The sequence below is a fragment of the Cricetulus griseus genome, chromosome 2, assembly GCF_003668045.3.
Source record: "Cricetulus griseus strain 17A/GY chromosome 2, alternate assembly CriGri-PICRH-1.0, whole genome shotgun sequence".
Taxonomy (NCBI): domain Eukaryota; kingdom Metazoa; phylum Chordata; class Mammalia; order Rodentia; family Cricetidae; genus Cricetulus; species Cricetulus griseus.
In genome coordinates, this window is record NC_048595.1 from 442,016,173 (window position 1) to 442,034,724 (window position 18,552).

The following is an 18,552-nucleotide window of genomic DNA, read 5'->3' on the forward strand; positions in this document are numbered from 1 at the left end:
TGCCAGGGCCTTGCACTGCAGTGATGCATCTGACACCAGGCAACTGGCATGTGTGGTCATCAGTCACTCAGTCACCTGCAGAGGGCAGATCCTGACTCTCTGCTCTTACCAGATGCTCCATGTCCATCTTTATGTTTCTTGCTCCAGCCCTGGAATCAGCCAATTCTTGTTGTGAGATATTTGTGCACTGTGTGAAGATATGTTGCTGTGATGAGTGTAACAAGGAGACGAATGAACAATAGCTAGGCAGGAAATGGTTAGGAGGGACTTCTGGGAACAGAGAGGACTCTGGGAAGAAGGAAGATGGAGTTGCCAGCCAGGCATGGAGGAAATGGGAGGTGTGGGATGAGAGAAAGATAACAACACATGGCAGAAAGTAGATTTATAGAAATGGGTTAAGTTGTAAAAGCTAGTTGAGAACAAGCCTAGGCTAAGGCTAAGCTTTCATAATTAATAATAAATCTCCATGTCATTATTTGCAGGCTGGAGGTAGGTCCTGCCAAAAAAGTACAACTGCAAATTCTTTAAGAGTTTTGGTTTCTTTGATCATAAAATGATAGAACCAGTATCTGGGGCCTGGAAGTGCTTGCAGCCACCAGAGTGCCATTCGAGAGCAGTCTAGAAATGAACATGTGTGAACTGTGTGTGGATGTCTGTTCTTATTGCCATGTGCATCTGTCTCCACAGGGACAATCTTGAGTTCACAGTGCCATTTCTTGCTCTGACGCTGGGTCAGTGGATCCTTTACTCACCTCGTGATCATTTCTAAGCTCCGGCTCCAACAGTGGGCTGGAGGGTCCCATCATTTACCATTCACTAGCTTGATTCTTGAATTTTAGTATCTGTGTATGTAATTTGAATGTTCCCTTCAAAAGTTCCTGTGTTGCAAAAGTTCCTGGTCACATGTGGTGGTATTTGGACCTAATTTTAGGAACAGATGAGATCTTGACAACGGGCCCAGTGATGACATCAGTGGCTTTGTAAGAGAGACCTGAGCTGGCCTCCTGGCTCTGTTTCACCTGTGATACCCCCTCTATGCTGTATTGAGATGAAGTGTGTGGCCCTTGAAGAGGATAAGCACTGAGCTTCTGTGAGCTCTTAGACTTCTTAGCTTCTAGAAATGTGAGCTAAATAAGCCTCTATTCCATAAAAATTGATTCATTCTTGCCATTCGCTAGGACATCGGATGCAAGCCTGTCACCAGCTGGATCACAGTACACAGCACTTCTTTCTTCTGCCATGTAGTGAGGGCATGCATAGGCTTCTGTGTAGATATGTGCATTAATTGTAATCTGAAATGTGTCCTGGGATGTCCTGTTCTTGCCAAAGTCTGGTTTGTTTGTTTGTTTTTTGCTTTTTGGTTTTTTTTTTTTGTTTTTTTTGTTTTGTTTGTTTTGTTTTTTTGAGGCCTTACCCTGCCCAGCTCTCTCTAGTGCTGTATGGGTACCAGACTTTGAGTTCAGGGACCAAACACATCAGACAGGCTGGCATGTCATGTACCCAGTCAGCAGCCAGGCCTTGAGCTGGATGTGGAGGTATGAAGACATGACAATTTCAGACAAGGAACACGGATCAGAATCAGGCTATTGAAGTAACTGTGAAGATGAGAACATCTCGACACCCCCTTTTGCCCTGTAGATAGTGGTCTTTACCTCCTTTCCAACCCCCCCTTCTACTGGGTAGGAATCTTTTAACATGACATCACTGAGTCCCAAAGAGCTGTGCTTATAGACAAATGGGTCTCATTATTCATGTGGATGACATCTTTCCATGTGGATGAATCATGGTGTCTAATCATTGTGGATGCTGATAATAAACAGCCGACTGGGCTATTTCAAACAGTCACTGTCACTGGCCGAAGCCATCTGTTCACCACCAGGAACCAGTATGGCCATGGGGCAGTGTGTGGTTGTCGTCCCTTTATAGATTTGTTTGGGAAGAACTTTCTGGTGATTAATTAGCCACTTCCTCACTGATTCACCATATGTGGAACAGTCAGCATGTGGTCCCTGGTATCCTTGGCAAATCTCCCTCAACCCGTCCCAGGAGGCCACTGGTGAGGCAGACAGGAGGGGCTGGGGCAAGACCAGGTGGACAGCTGTGAGGAAAGACAGACTGTGATAACAAACATGGTGAGAATAGGAGGAAGCCACAGAAGTGTGAGCAGGGACTGAGATGCAGGATCAAGGGGTCCCTTGCCACTGCTCTTCAGACAGCGCTTACAGCACAAATGAGGTAAGCTGTGGTGGTTGGAATGAGTATAGCCCCAAAAGCTCAACCGTTTGAATGTTTGGTCTCCAGTTAGTGGAACTGTTTGGAAAGGATTAGGAGGTGTGGACTTGCTGGAGGGAGTGTGCCACTGGGAGCAGGTTTTGAGGTTTCAGAATCCCATGCTGGGTCTATTCTTTCTCTCTGCCTATGGATCAGTATTTAAAATGCTCAGCTACTATTTCAGCTCCATTTCTGTCTGCTTCATGTTATGATGGTCATGAAATAATTCTCTAAAATTGTAAGCAAGCCTCCCACTAAATGTGTTACGGGATTCCCACCTGGTTCTGCAGCGACCTCAGAGCCCCCAAATAATACACGAAACAGTATATTAATTATTGTTACAGGTTGTTCTTCCCATCAGTCTGGTTCCATAGCCTCCTTGCCCCAAATGAACACTCAGAAACTTATGGTAATTATAATACTGTTGGGCCAATGGCCAATGAGGCAGTAAGATTGGCAGGACTGGGAGAGGAGGAGAAGTCTGGGAAAGGTAGGCAGGAGAGCCCACCAAAACAGTCTCAATGTAGCAGGCAAAGGAGTTGTAGGTCCGGCATTCTCTGGTAAGCCAAGACCACGTGGAAATACATAGATTAGTAGTTATGGGTTAATAATTAAGACAGAGCTAGCCAATAGAAGCCCTAGTCATTGACCAACAGTATTTTAATTAACGTAAGTCTCTGAGTTCATTTGGGGCAAGGTGGCTACAGAACCAGACTAGCGTGAAGAACAATCCGTAACATAAATGCTTTCTTTTTTTTATAGAATTGCCTTAGTCATGGTGTTCCCACAGCAATAGAACAGCAACTAAGACAGAAACTGGTACCAGGAGTGGGGGATTGATGTGACAGGCCTGATCGTGCTGTTTGTTGGAGGAATGAAGAAGACTTTGAGACTTTGGACTAGAAGGCAGTTGAATGCTTTAAGCAGGGCTTAATGGACCATCAAGAGCATGGAAGACAGCAGTTCTGAGAGTGATTTGTAATATCGAGGTCCAGTTCTCAAGAGGTTTCAAAGGGGAAGAATATTAGCAGCTGGCATGAGGAATATTCTTGTGATATTTTGGCAAAAGAAAAATGTGGTTGCTTTTTGCCTTTGTCCAAAGAATCTTCCTGAGGCTAAACTGAAGAGTTTTGTTTGGACTGACATCAGTGACAGAGAAGATTTCAAGACAGTGTTGACTGTGTCCCACGATTACTAGTGATCACTCTTACACAGATCTACGATAAAAAGGAGCAAGGGGACAAAACGAAATACAAATTGTACAGATTAAAGGAAAAAAAGGAGCACCAGGAGATGTATTATTGGGGCCAAGTCTTATGCTCAAGGAGATTAAAAGGTGTTTATTTGGGACCAAATGGCCACAGGACTAGGCAGGACAGAAACTTCTGTAATGCTCAGGAAGGCAGCCTGTGTTCTTTTAGGGACAAACTCTACCTTATTTACCATCTTATCCCTGTGTATGACAAGGCATCTCTATGGTTCAAATTAAGGATATATGACCCATGCCTGTACAGAAGCCTGAGTTTCCATCTGCAATCAAGAATTTATCTGAGCAGAAAACAACCAAACCCTAGGAACAAATTCCTCCTCTCCTAGGACCCCTAACAGAAAGTTCTAGAAGTAAACTTGTTTCTTGAGCTTCTCAATGGAGCCCTTGGGTCCCTTGAAGTGTATCTGCATGCCACAGCATACAACCTTCCACTATTCTACTGTTCGAATGTGTTTTTTCAATTCTCTAGTTAACAAGAAACGGGGACCTTTGTTGTAGAGACTTCCAGTGGCATTACTTCCAGGGCATCTAGAGTCTCTGTTGAGATTATCTCTAAGGAGGCTGTCATTCTTGGGGATTATAGCTTGGGATGACCCACCAGAGCTCTCCCAGATGTAATGGTCAACCAGTTATCCAAGTCCCACTCAAAACCTGCTTCCCATGCAGATCCCCAGCCTGGGTAAGAGGCAACCCAATTTACCCCTTCTTCCCTTCTGAAGCATTGCCAAGGTCACAGAGACCTGAGTAGCTGGGGATCAGTACAGTCAACACACGTTCTCATTCCTAGCTGTTAGCACTTCTGCCTGGCATTTCCTCCCTACTCACTGCTCAGGGTCCCCCTGAACATCCTTTACCTCTCATTTCTCCAGTTCTCCAGCAGAATAGAGTTAGCTGTCCAGGAAGGAGAGTTATTCATTCTAGTTTTCTTTCTATTGCTATGATAGGATACTCTGATAAAAAGCAATTTAGGAGAGAAATGGTATTTAGTTGAGCTTATATTTCCATGTTAAAGTCCTTCACTGTGGAAAAGTGAAGGCAACAGGAATAAAACAGCTAATCACATCACAGTCACAGTGGCGTGCAGAGAGAAATGAACCCAGCAGGCTGGTGTTCAGCTAGCTTCCTATGTTCATCCTGTTCTCCACAGTTCATGGCTCAAAACTCTGGAGTAAGTACAACTTACTTCCATGTTGGTTTTGCCTTTATCAATATAAGCAAGCAAGACCGTCCTCCACAGACAAACCCACAGGCCAACCTCATCTGGACAATGCCTCACTCTGGGGAGTCTCTTCTCAGGTGACCCTAGGTGTTTGTCAAATTGAGAGTTAAAAAAGACATCACAGATGTCCATCCTTCTGCTTCCATAATGCACCCTGCTTACCCAAAGCCAGCATGCTGGGAATGAGCATCTTGGTATTCTTATTATCACGCAATAGGTTAGCAGGTTCCCAGAACCCCCTAGTAGGTACTGGTTCAGAATGTGCAGAGGAAGCAACTCAGGAAAAGGAAGGATGAAGCTTTCCCGTGACTCTGGCTGGGTTTGTGGTGAGCCAGGGGCTTCACCTTCTCTTTCATAGGGTGTTTGAAAGCAATGAATGGAACCCCGCTTTAGCATGTGCCCCCCAGGGAACTGGAAACCTGGTGGCCCAACCTTGATTGGTGTTAATGGAATATGGGATGTAGAGCAGAGGTGTGTGTGTGTGTGTGTGTGTGTGTGTGTGTGTGTGTGTGTGTGTGTGTATTGTATAGGAAGGTAGACAGGTAGATAAACCACAGTGAGAAGAGGAAGTGTGTGTGTGTGTGTGTGTGTGTGTGTGTGTGTGTGTGTGTGTGTGTGTGTGATGTATAGAGAAGGAGATAGATAGGTAAACTACAGTGAGAAGAGGATGTGTGTGTGGGTGTGTGATTTATAGGAAGGTAGATAGGTAAGATACCTATGTTCATATGTACGCATACAGGTGATAGAATATTTATACACATAGGTAAAGAATAACTATTGTATGACAAAATTTTTGTTTCAGTTAAAACATTAGACTTAATTAGGCATTAAATATTCAGGATGCCCTGAAATTTACCTTTGGGACAGAGTGTGGCATGCAGTTGTGACTTTGGCCTTGACCTACAATGACAGGCCAGATCAGTTGACTCTCTGCCTATTGTAACACCCTTCCTGGTTTCTCTGTTTTCTGTAGGTCAAGGATTGGGTGATGCTATAGATTAGTGGTTCTCAACCTTTGTAACACTGTGCCCTTTAAAATTTTTTGTTGCTATTTCATAATTGCAATTGTGCTACTGTTATGAATCATAATGTAAATATCTGTGTCTTCTAGTGGCCTTAGGCAACCCCTGTGAAAGAGTCTGTTGACTCCTAAAGGGGTTGTGACGCACAGGTTGAGAACCACTGCTAGAGATTATCATCCTGGCTAAGCAGTGGAGCTGCTGTGACAAGCTGGGCATGTCATTTACATCCACGGCCAACCTTTGAACGTTCACTTTCAGATAACCATTCTGAATGTCGTGTACAAGAAACATCTCCTTCCACACTTTACAGTTTGACCCTTGTAAATAGAAATATGCAAATGATGGTGTATGAATAAAATACTATAATAAATGCTATTCTGAAATCCCTTAGTTTTATATGTAAAATTCATGATTAAAATATTTCATAAAGTTACATAAAGTGATAATTAGATAGCCCCACCCATAGATGAAGAGCTACTGGCAACTAACATATATTTATATATATATATATATATATATATATATATATATATATATGTACATAGATACATGCTTATATATGTAACAATAATTATTAAAGAAAAAGAGTTCATAAATTTAAGAGAGAGTGGGAGAGGCTGGAGAGGGAGAGGGAACTGTTGTAACCTATTTTAATTAAAAAATAAAATAGGTCTGGGCATGGTGGTACACAGCTTTAATCCCAGCACTCCAGAGGCAGGAAGAGGCAGAGGCAGATGGATCTCTAAGTTCAAAGCCAATCTGGTCTACAAAGCAAGTTCCAGGACAGCCAGGGGTTTGCAGAGAAGCTCTATACCCCCAAAACAAGCAAATAAATAAAATAAAGCACTTTAAAAATAATGGCGGATGGGTGGCTTGAATCATGGGTATTTCCCATTGAAGTCCCAGCCAATGTCTGGCCTTGAGCTATTTGGCTTGATGTTCAAATGTCTAAAGAATCTAATTGGTCTGGGTTGAGTGTGTCACGTTCATATTATAGCATACATTTAGAGATGGTAGAAATAGAAGACGCTGGGTCCCCAAAGGAAAATCAAGGTGCTATTGACTAGATAAGGGAGACCAGATACTGGGAATATAAAAGCACACAACTCAATCAAAATGCCTCAGGCAGGATCAGTTATAGCCAGAAAACCAAGTACACACCCGTTTAGCAAGGCCATCTATAAATACCACCAGGGACCTGTCTGATGAGTGCCACAAACTTGATTGACAACAGAATTCCCCTGGAGTCAGCTCAAGCTAAACTCTCGTGGCAGGACAGAGCAAGGCTGATGGATTTTGTTTATGGAAAGTGACCATTTGGTAATCTTGCAGTCACACTCCAGCTATTGTCTCACAGGATACGAGATAAGAGTCACACGCATCAGGAAAGGTGTGTCTAAAGCATCACGTTGTTCCAGCAAGGAACTAGATACAGGAAGCATGAGATTTCTAACTGAAACTCCAAGTTCAGCAACTCCTTAGCAAGCGCAGCACTATAAGGCCCAAGGCCAGCTTTGAGCTGGAACCTAGAGCCCACACAAGAACTAGTGATCACCTGAGCTCCAGCCTCAGGGCAGCCACTTCCTGTAGAGATCAGATGATCTCTTTAGCTCTTGTGCCCCCATCTTTAGTGTGGGACTGGTTGTTATATTAACAGTCCTACTGTTTTCTCTAAAGGTACAGCTAAAAGCCAGGGCTGGGAGCGAACTGCTCATTGTTTCATCTGAGGACCTCTGTGTCCGTGCGTGCGTGCGTGCGTGCGTGCGTGCGTGCGTGTGTGTGTGTGTGATGGTAGTGGCGGTGTGATCTTCTACTCTGGCAGATATGCTTATCATGCCTCTATCCCATGTTCTCAGCCGAGGGACTGTGTTGTGATGAGCTCTCACTAGATACTGTTTTGATGGGTGGAGTTGACTCCTCCGAGATTAAATCCTACTATCTCAGGGGGTATTGTGATGATAAAGCACACAGTAGACTCTCTTCCATTTCAGTCATCCCAGAGAATGGAAACACCCACTGTGGGACAGCTTGAGTGCCACCACTGGAAACTACATGTCAGAGACTTTGGGGGGGCATTCTCATTCAAACCAGGGCACCATCTAAGATCAAACAGCGGGAAAACAATAAGACAAAAGTGGACAGGCTTAATCATGTAAGAATAGGCAATTGCCAAACAGATGGACACCATCCAAAGAGAGTTCATTTGTTTGGAAGAGTCTGTTGAATTTAAGGTAGTTTCTACCCTTAATGTAAATAGTTTAAGACAAGAAAATGTCTTTAAAGTCAACAACGATCAAACAGATTGCTCTTTGAAAATTCAACCAAAAGTGGGTAAAAATAGTGTTTGCTTTTACATTAAGAAAATCTAGTTCGTCTGTGTAGACAGTGGGCCATGTGCTTGTCGAAGGCTTCATGCTACTCGATGTTGATGGACGTGGGGACAGAGATAGAGCAAAGCCAAACTCCAGTTTTCCTGAAGCCTTAAAATATTCTATCATCGGGCTGGGGAGACAGCTCCCTGGGTAGGAGCACTCTGAGCACGGCACAGGAAACTGGGTTTGGATTCCCAGCATGCATCTCTGTAAGAGCCAGGCTGTACACCTGCAACTTAAGCACAGAGACAGAGCTGTGGGGGCTCTCTGGCGAGCCAGCATAGCTGCAAAACAGTGAGAGGATGGAGAGTGACAAAGCAGAACACCTGGTCCAGGTCACCTCCCGTGACCTCCACATATGCACATTTGTGACCACTTGCTCACATGTGAACACACTCGCATGTGGGCACACCCCCCACACACATTATCCAGCTTTTTGTTGAAATTCTGTACATTGAACCCAGAGCACTCTAAATGACTAGTAGCGTTTAGATAGCTAAATAAACTGATATATCCATATGCTGGAATATAATAAAGACATTAAAATTATATTCTGATGGGTTTAAGTGACACCATCAATTTAAAACATTTTAACTATGCCAAATACTTTGAAAACCTGTTGTAAAATGAAAATGCATCTATATTTATAGAATGTGATATCATACCATACACACCAACAGGCTGCAGAGTCATTTGTCGGTCCTGGAGAAGATGCTGACATGGACCAAATTCATAAAATGGCCTCTGTAAGTCATGTGACTTACAGACAGATGTGACTTACATCAGGTTCATTGTAGTGCTAATGGGAAAACAATGAAAAAGGCAGAGGGTTATTAATATGGACACTGTATTCAGCGAGAAAGCAAAAAATAAGATTAACATTTAAATATCACAAGAAGAATAAAGACCACACACAGGGAAGTGGACCTGCAGTCTGCCATGTCCTCAATGGATAAGCACTCAGTGATAAAGGAAAAAATAAGATTAACATTTAACTACCACAAGAACAATAAAGACCACCCACAGGGAGGTGGCCCTGCAGTCTGCCATACCCCCAAGAGTGGCAAGGGGCCAGGAAGAAAGGCCACCTGACCTGAGCTTTTTTTATAGTCTGAATTTGAAGCTTATCCCCTTGAGAGGATGAGGTAGCCCAGAGTAGGTCCTATTCTTTCTCCCAGAACCTTCTGGGGCTGTTTTTAGGAAATTCATAATGGGCTCCCTCATGAGGTCCCAGGTGGAGACATGGAATGCTGGTACTTCCTGACCCCTGTGGGAACTCTGTAGTTCTCTCTCCCTCAGTGTCTCTGCAAAGTGTGACAGTTTTCAAGGTCCAGAATCTTAAAGCAGGGATGCCAAGCCCCAGGATACTCTGCTGGACAATGAGGAAGGGATACATTTTCCTGAAAGGATCACACTTTTGGGATGTCAGCATCCAGTGACTGGGCGGGACTTCCTGACCACTCCCATTCCACAAAGGGGTCTCAGGAGCAAGCCTCATTTGAACATGGTAGGAATGAGCAAGCCTCTCCAGTGAGCTCAGAATTGGCAGTGACACCTGGTCTCAGAGAAGCGGAGACCTGAGAGGGAGCTGGGCCTCCCCTGTCCACTCTGGTCTCTTTTCCTTTCTTCTGCTCTCTGAAGGGCAGATTAGAGCCATGAGGGGCTGGCAAAGGAAGGATGCTGTTTGCACAGGGTAGGGCCTTCCCAGCTTGCCCTGCCTCTGATCCTCTTCCCTCCCAGTGACCTCTTTGAAAAGCTCTGGCCTTTACCAAGGTCTGGGAAAAATAGCCAAGGAGTGCATAGGACCGCCTCCTTTCGGGAGGCTTTTCCTCCCTTTCATGTGGTGAAGGATCCAGCTTGGAGGCCCCATTGTGTAAACGCTTTAATTGCACGCCTAATACAAACCAGAGCAGAAGCATCCGTCCAAGAATGCTTGTTTGGATTCATTACCGGTTTCAGAGGGGGACCCGGATCCCCTCTCTTATCTGCTCTTGGATCAGCTGAAGGCTGCACTTGTTTAAAAGGGGTTTAGCTGAAGACACAGCGCATTATCACTGTTCCCACCCTGTGCCTTGGAAGGCCGTTTGCTCTAAAGATCATCCCAGCTCAACTCCTAATGGGTGAGGAAACACAGACTTCTGGGAACAGCTCCTGGTCTGCAGCTGGTGGCCCAGAGGAGGTCGCAAAGAAGGGCCTTCCCACACTCCCTGTACCACCCAAAGTGGGAGAGTGAAAATGGAGCAGGGGAAACAGTCCATGCGTTCCACAAAGGACAGAATGGGTGCAGACCATGTGCCATTGGGCTGGGAATCTTTCTTAGAACTGTGGACAAGCTATGCTTGAACAGGTCCCACCCACATGTGACACACGGCAGACATCTCTTCCATTATGTGAGACAAGCAGGGACAGAATGCAGTGTCTCCCTTGAACTGAGAGATAGTTGTTCAGTCCATATCTTCCAACTGTGACCTGACATCTTTGAAGTCACCGCAGCTCTTGAGGCAGAATCCTAGGTGCTCAGAGGTGACCAAGGTTCCCTGGATATTCCCATGCCAAGTAAGACTTCTCAATGAACAAACTTGGCTGTAGAGATGGCTGTGTGCTGAGACTTGAAACTTCTATGGGTGATGGCAACCCTTGGCCAGGCTCCAAGCCCTGCTTTTATTAACACTAATGAACCACTGATTTGGGGACAGCCTCAGCATTTGCTTCTCTGAAGTTGCTGTGGGAACATCACAAACATGGAAGTTTCATCTTGAGAACTTTCTGCCCTCTCTCTCCTTGTCCTCCAGTCTGATGGGGATACTCTGTGAACAGGGAGACATGCTGGGGTTACATGGTAGGAGAGTTGATATGAAGAGCTAGAAAGAAGACTTTCTTGGACTCTGGACCAACAGAGATATCCCTTCCACCATATGAATTCCTGGGGATCATTAGCCAAGGTGGAGGGGTACCCACCATTTTATTGGATGGGATGTTCTTAAGAGAAAGTCCATCTAGAAATTCTCTCTCATACTCAGAGGGTCTGGTATCTGTGATAAGATATGCCAAGCATACTTTTTGGCATGGAAAGGGACATAGAGTTCTCACACTCCAGAAACCCAAGGGTAAACCAGAGTCTCTACATTGGGTTTCCGGTTTTGTCTGACCCAGTTCTTAAAGTAAGGCAAGTGCATCTCCAGGACCAGGGATCGGACTCCTGGTGTGCTCTGTCCTTGCTGAGGACTCAGCAGTGAAGTCTTGGCTGGTGACTGGTCAGCTATACTCACATCACTTCATGAGAGCTGCAGTTAACAGCTTGCTCGTTCGGGCACTCTATAAAAATTCCAAGCTTGCCATTTCCTCTGAGATGAATGCCAATAGCCTCTTGTTTGTCTATGGATGTAAACCGTAAGATAGCTCTAACTGATGTCCTGAGGATTTCCATAAATTAAAAACGTCGACCAGACATTTCAGTTTAAAAATTGATGTGCAGTGCAGGAGAACATTAAAATGAGGTTTCCCCAACACTAACCCTAACTGTAGATCCATCCCTGAAACAAAGCCAAATACTCACTTATTTTGCTTGAACTTGGATTCTGGGAAGGGAATACACAACCAATCCACGGTCCACTGATGTTTTTACAAAGCATCATGGATTGTCTGTAGTCTGGCATGTCACCCTATGAAAATATGTCTCTAAACCAAAAGCTAATGGTTTTATTTTTATGTAGTGAATGGGGTTGTAGAAAGCCGGGAGGAAATTCTGCCTTCCAGACTGCTTATTTTACTTGGGAAGGGAAAATGCCTCACTAATGGGTGTCCTTGAAGGCAACCTGAGCCAAGGTGAAACACTGCCAAGTTTAATGGGGTAAAAATTCCTAAGAGCAACACCAGCAAATTGTTTTCGGGAGCAATGCCCACTACCAGTGTGATTATATATTAAGGCTGGGAAGTCTCCATCTTCTTTAAGTCGAAATGACAGAGAAAACAGAAGGCAATGATTTATACTCAGTGAGAGGAGCAAAGATCTCTTCCTAGACAGGAACAGTCACAAATGCTTAGGAGCAAATTAATTATCCATAAAAGATGAAGACATAAAAGCCAACAACGTTTGCGTTCAGGGCCCTGGAACAGTCCATGAAGGCATTACCTATGAAGAATGGCTTTCAAACCTGTGAAAAGTAAACAAGAGACCTCCACATTGTATAGGCAGTCACTCTCAGGGAAAAAAATGTGTATAGTTGTGCAGAGGAATTAGCCTAAAGGGTTTTTTATGAATTTGGCAAGAAAATAATTTTGAAATGAATCCAGAACAATTGGCTTGGACTTCTAAAAGGCAATCAGAGACATAAGTGTACCACAGACAATGGTTGTGGTCTTGTCTCGCAGATATTAAAATATATTTTAAAAGTGACATGCATGGATTTGTGAGTTGATTGGCTTGAAGTCTGAGGAACAAATCAATGCAGTGTGCAGCGTGGAGGAGAAGGAGATCACAGACAGCCACATTCGGAATTTGACATGTCCAAGAGCCACATTTAATAGCAGGAAGTATACTTAAGCAAAATGGGTTTTAATTACGAATATGCTTTAATCCAATATAACCAGGCAGAGAGTCATTTCAACATGTGATCAATCAAAAAACACTAACAAGAGATTTGGTTTTGGTATTTTAGTTTTTTAGTTTCGGTGTGCCAAAGGCTTTGACATCTGCTCTACGTGCTTTTAGGTGTTCAGTCACCTGGATTTCTAGTGGAAATTTTGATCTTTATGGTGGTTTGAATAAGAATGGCCCCCATAGGCTCATAGTGAGTGGCACTATAGGAGTTGTGGCCTTGTTGGAGGAAGTATGTCACTGGAGGTGAGCTTTGAGGTTTTAAATTCGCAAGCCAGATCCAGTATCACTCTCTCTTCCTGCTGCCTGCCAATCCAGATGGAGAACTCTCAGCTGCCTCTCCAGCACCGTGTCTGCCTGAACATCAGTATGCTTCCCAACGTGATGATAATGGACTAAACCTATGAACTGTAATCTAGTCCCAGTTAAATGTTTTTCTTTATAAGAGTTGCTGTGAGTCAGGCAACGGTGTCTCATGCCTTTAATCCCAGCACTCAGTAGGCAGAGGAGGGCAGATATCTGTGACTTTGAAGGCAGCCTAGTCTACAGAGTGAGTTCCAGGTCAGGCTCCAAAGCTATAGAGAAACCCTGTCTGGGAAAACAAACAAACAAATAAACAAAAAAGAGTTACTGTGATCATAGTGTCTCTTTACAACAATAGAAACCCTAACTAAGACAACCTTAAAATATACATCACAGGACTGTCGTGACCCGGCATGTCTCAGCTCCAAGTCACGGTAGCCACGAGGTTCGGCCTGAGTCGGGGAGTGTGGATTTGGAAACTCCTAGCAACCCAACAGGGATAAAGACCAAACACAAGCATCTTGTCATCTTTAGAGAGCTCTCAGTTCCATGCGGCAAAACTGGAGTCTCTTGTTTATTTGGCATCTTCTTGGCTGTTTCTTAACCATGCTTCCATGGTCGCGAGGCCATTTCTCTCCTTCAGTTGACTCCTCTCTGCTACATAGCTCCTCACCCTCTGTCTTCCCTTGTTACTCACACACCTCACAGGACAATGAATTTTATGTTTTACATCATCAAAAATACAATGTTCAAGGAGACTAGGCAAATTTTATGATGTCCCCATAATGATTTGAAGACTTTAGAAGCCAATCACAATGAATCAAAACCGCACTGTAAGTCATTAGATGTATTAAGGTCTAAACAAAGCAGATTATAATTAAAACCTAAAAATCAGAAAAGTCAGTGGTGAACTATACATTGTCATGACTGCATGGCCCTGAGGATCTGGAGGCCTGAGATGTCAGATATTATGAGCAGAGGTGCCTGTGACACCTCAGCTCATAGGGCCAGGTCCTAGGCAGGTGGTTTGGCATCTCTAGCCCAAGACTTAAAGGTGGAGACTGTCTCAACAGTAGGAGTGATTCAGACAGATGCTTGCATTAGGCAGCTCTGGTGGGGTGAAGCAGCATGCAGAAGTTTCCAGGCAATGATCCAATTTGGAAGTCCAGAAGGGTGTTGACCAATATTGGGGAATTTGTCCACAGTGATCTGAGCACTGCCAAGGGAGCACCACCCAGAACTGAAGTCATGCCCTTCGTGGGAGGCGGCCACAGGGAAGTCAGGCTCTCCTAAGAGCCACCAGGGTCTCAGGTGAGGTAAAAATCCTGGAAGAACAAGGAATGTTCTCGGGACCACAGACACTCTGTCCAGAGAGAGAGCAAGATGAAGGTCAATGCCTGATATGGACAGCCAATGACGCAGAGAACTCTGCTACAGACCTGCTGTATGGCCCCAGATTCCTACAGGGAAGTCTTCACTCACTCTGCCTCCAGTTACACCTGGAGATGAGGTTTTTAGAAGAATAATTAAGATTAAATTAGACCACCAGGGTGAGTCCTATTGGAAGAGGAAATTGGGACACAAATTCTCATCACAATATGATCTGAAGACACAGGCATGATAGCCGCCTATAAGCCCAGGAGAGAGGTCGCAGAAGAAATGCACATTGGCGACTGACTTCCTGCCTTCAACCTCTGAGCTGTGGAGAAAACAAGTGTGAGTTGTTTAAACTGTGTGATCTGGGGTGCTCTACTGTAGCTTTCGCTAACACACTAACACTGTAGTGGAAACAGATTACCACACCTGGGGGGAACCCCCCAAGAATGCATAGGAAGACTCATTGAGAACACAGCACCATGGGGGCAGAGCCCTGGGAACTTGCTGCTGGATCTTTTGGGGCGGAAAATCTGAAGATGGGCAATCAGTGCTAAAACTTACCTAGAAAGACCCCACCCGATACCAGACAGAGACAATGCTGGGTATGCCAGGGTGTTCAGCTAAATTCAAATACACAATAATTTTTCAGTGCAGTTCCTAAAATTGCAGAGAATTTTTGAAAAACTACAGAGGAGCCTGTACAAAAACGGTTAAGAAAAGCATCTGGGTTAATTAAAAATTGTGGATCAACTTTTATCTTTCATAATAGGGCCTCAGGGCCAATGAGACGCATGGGTAACACAAGCTTGATCACCAGACTTTAGTCACAGGAACCTGCATGGTGGAAGGAGAGAACTGACTCCTATGGATTGTCTTTTGTTCCCTATGTATGCATTGTGGCTCACGCATACCTGCCCTACACACACACACACACACACACACACACACACACACACACACACTCACACATACACATACACACACAGACACACACAGACACACAGACACACACACATACACACATAGACACTCACACACACACATACACACACACACACATACACACACACATACACACACACATCACACATACACACACACACACACACACACACACACACACACACACACACACATACACACACACACATACACACACACACACACACACACACACACACACACACACACGAAAACACACACGCGCGCGCGCACACACACACACACAGACACACACACAGACACACACACACACACACAAATAATATATTAATAATAAATACATAACAAAGCAATATCAGTCATAATAGGACTAAAAACACCTTTAAAATACGTAAATGAGGATGAGAGTATGGTTCAACTCATACTGCTTGTACTGGTTTGAGTAAGAATGAGCCCACGTGCTCCCATATTTGAATACCGGGTCCCTAGCTGGCAGTGCTGTTTGGGGAGGGTTAGGAGGTGGGTCTCAGCTGGAGGAAGTGAGTCACTGGAGACGGGCTTTAAGGGATCCTCTGCACACTTCCGGTTCACCCTTTCTGTTTCTTGCTCGAGGTTCAAGATGTGAGCCTCCAACTTCCTGCTCCTGCTGCCACGCTTGCCTCTTGCTGCCACGCTTCCCCACCACGCTGGACTCAGTCCTCTGGAACCACAAGCCCAAATAAATCCCCCTTCTGTAAGTTGTCTCAGCCATGACGTTTCATCGCAGCAACAGAAAAGTGACCAATGCCCTTTTCTTCGAGTGGAGCAGCAGGTTAATAACACGTTCAAAGCTGTGGCTCCTGGAAAGTAACGTATGGCTATTTGTATTCAGAGCCATAGCTCAGCAGATAAAGGTGGAAAAGGATAATAATTAATATCTGGCTATTCAGTCATGGCAGTGAAAGAGAATGATGAAATCCGGACACTGAGTGGAATTCGGGGAATGTGAGAAAATATGAGTGTTTGATCTATACAAATTCTTCTATTAAATCCAGCTGTTTGTTAATTGTTGGCTTCATTATGAACAAGTAAGAGGCTGTCCCCTCTGTGCTCACAAGCAAAGACTGCTGACTAATGAACACCCTGGAGCAATTCGGTCTGGGATACTACATGGGGGCAGGGGAGGCCTGCACTCTAGGGACTTCAGACCTGCTCATGGGAGGATATACCCAGGAGACTCCTTCTCCAAGTGTCCCTGAGTTCACAGGCCCTTAGCATTCCTGGATGCCCATGATTCTTGCATGGGTACCACAAAGTGCTAAATGATTTTCTCAATGTACTTAAGTGAGAACAATCATGTAGAAAGTAGGCTTTGATATTCTCCTGGTTCAGTTGTGTTCTCCCAAATGTCGGTGATCTAGAAGCTGAGTTTTCAGTGTAACAGAGTTGAGGCATCTTTGTGAGCAGGCCTGAGCCGCTGGAAACCCCACCCTCAGAAGAAGTTAATGCTGGTCTCTAGGAGCTAGCCTGTCCCTCACTCCAGGTGCCCCTTCTGCTTCTCCACCAGCTGGGGCTGCAGTCAAGGGGCCCCCACCAATGGGGGCACCTGACCATGGACTTAAAGCCTTCAAACCTGTGAGCTAATAGCCCCTTTCTTCACAAAGTATAAAACCTCAGATATTTTATTATAGCAATAGAAAGTGGAATACAGTTTTTAGTGTTTTTAACTGTTTAAAAATTTAATTAAAACATAATTATAGTACCCCCTCCAATCCCTCCTACATGCCCTCAGATCTCTCTCAAATTTATGGACTCTTAGTCTTTAATTATTATTGTTATATATGTGTTAATAAATACGTAAATGTGTAAATGGGTACTGCCTCCCTTGGGCAAGTGATCCTGGGGTGTATAAGAAAGCAGACTGAGCAAGCCATGGGGAACAAGCCAGTCAGCAGTACTCCTCACGGTCTCTGCTTCAGTTTCTGCCTCTATGTTTCTACCTTGAGCTCCTGCCTGGGCCTCTGAGGATGGACTGTGTGATCTGTAAGTGAACTTACTTAAGCTACCTGGAGTGGTTCTCCAGAAAGGATACATTTTCACACCCCAGAGCACTGACCTGCAGAGGCTCACAGTGCCTCTCTGCTCTCAAGCGCCTGGATGAAGCCGGCTCACTTACTAGCGAGCTAACAAGAAACTGTGGATAGCTTGACTCAGACAACTGCTGCTTACTTTCTCACAGTTCTGGAAAATTCTACAACAATGTGTCTGCAGGACTGGTCTTGAAGACAGCCCCCCTTTTCCCCTGTGTCCTAGCGTGCTATCCTCTGGTGTCTGTGTTCCATTTCATTCTTAGTGTGAGAGCACAGGCCATGTTGGATTTGAGCTCACCCTAAGGACCTCATTTCGTCTTAGTTGCTTCTGGGAATTACCTGAGAGTGATTCTGAGGTGGTGGGGTTAGAACCTCAGCACGTGCTGAGCGGTGGGAGATGAAGAATGCACTCAGCCAATGACAGGCCATGCAATCAGAAGTGACATTCTCAGTTGATGGCTCCAATATTGCACAGCAATCCCACATGTTGCTGGGTGTGGTGGCACACGCCTTTAATACCAGCACTCAGAAGGCAGAGGCAGGCAGATCTCTTCCAGTTTGAGGTAACTCTGGTTTATAATGAGCTCCAGGCCAGACAGGACTAAATAGCGAGGCCCTATCTCAGAAACAACAAAAAAAAGTTTTTAATTAAATTAAAACAAATCCCATGTGTCATAAATGGATCTGAGCTTGCTAAGCTTGTCCTGAAAGCAGGGCTATTGGGAAGTCTTGAGCAAACTGCCAGGGCATAGCACTTCAAAGTGCCATTTCCAGCCCAAGCTAGATCTTCCTTCCAGCACTGGTGGCCCTGGTGTGAACCCGGCTGGGGCCCACAACTGTATCTCCATCTTGAAGCCTTAGTTAGGTACATTAAAGTCACGTGTCATTTCTATTTTTCTGGGTGCCCCCAGGGATGCTGGGATATGCTGAGATTTGTGCTTCAGCCAGACCTACAACCTTAACACCTCTTCTCTGCCTGCAGAGGGGGCTGCACTGTGAGAGTCACTATCCTGAGTGTGGGGTCGTGTTTATGTCTTCCTGTGTAACCACAATGTTCCTTATCAATTCCCAGCAGCATCTCCAGCTTGGGCAAGGCCCATCCTAGCACAG

The 18,552-nt window shown here is 44.8% G+C and overlaps 1 long non-coding RNA gene across 11 annotated transcripts in view; it reads right to left on the minus strand.

Moving 5' to 3' along the window:
• The window catches only part of LOC103159135, a 70,251-nt gene that overhangs the window by 46,561 nt on the left and 5,138 nt on the right, over positions 1-18,552 (minus strand). For 4 of the 11 annotated variants that reach the window (XR_004768734.1, XR_003481586.2, XR_004768732.1 and 1 more), the window contains exon 3: positions 8,820-8,953. This is a non-coding gene — a long non-coding RNA (uncharacterized LOC103159135). The other 7 variants (XR_004768736.1, XR_004768735.1, XR_004768731.1 and 4 more) reach the window with 5 other exon arrangements.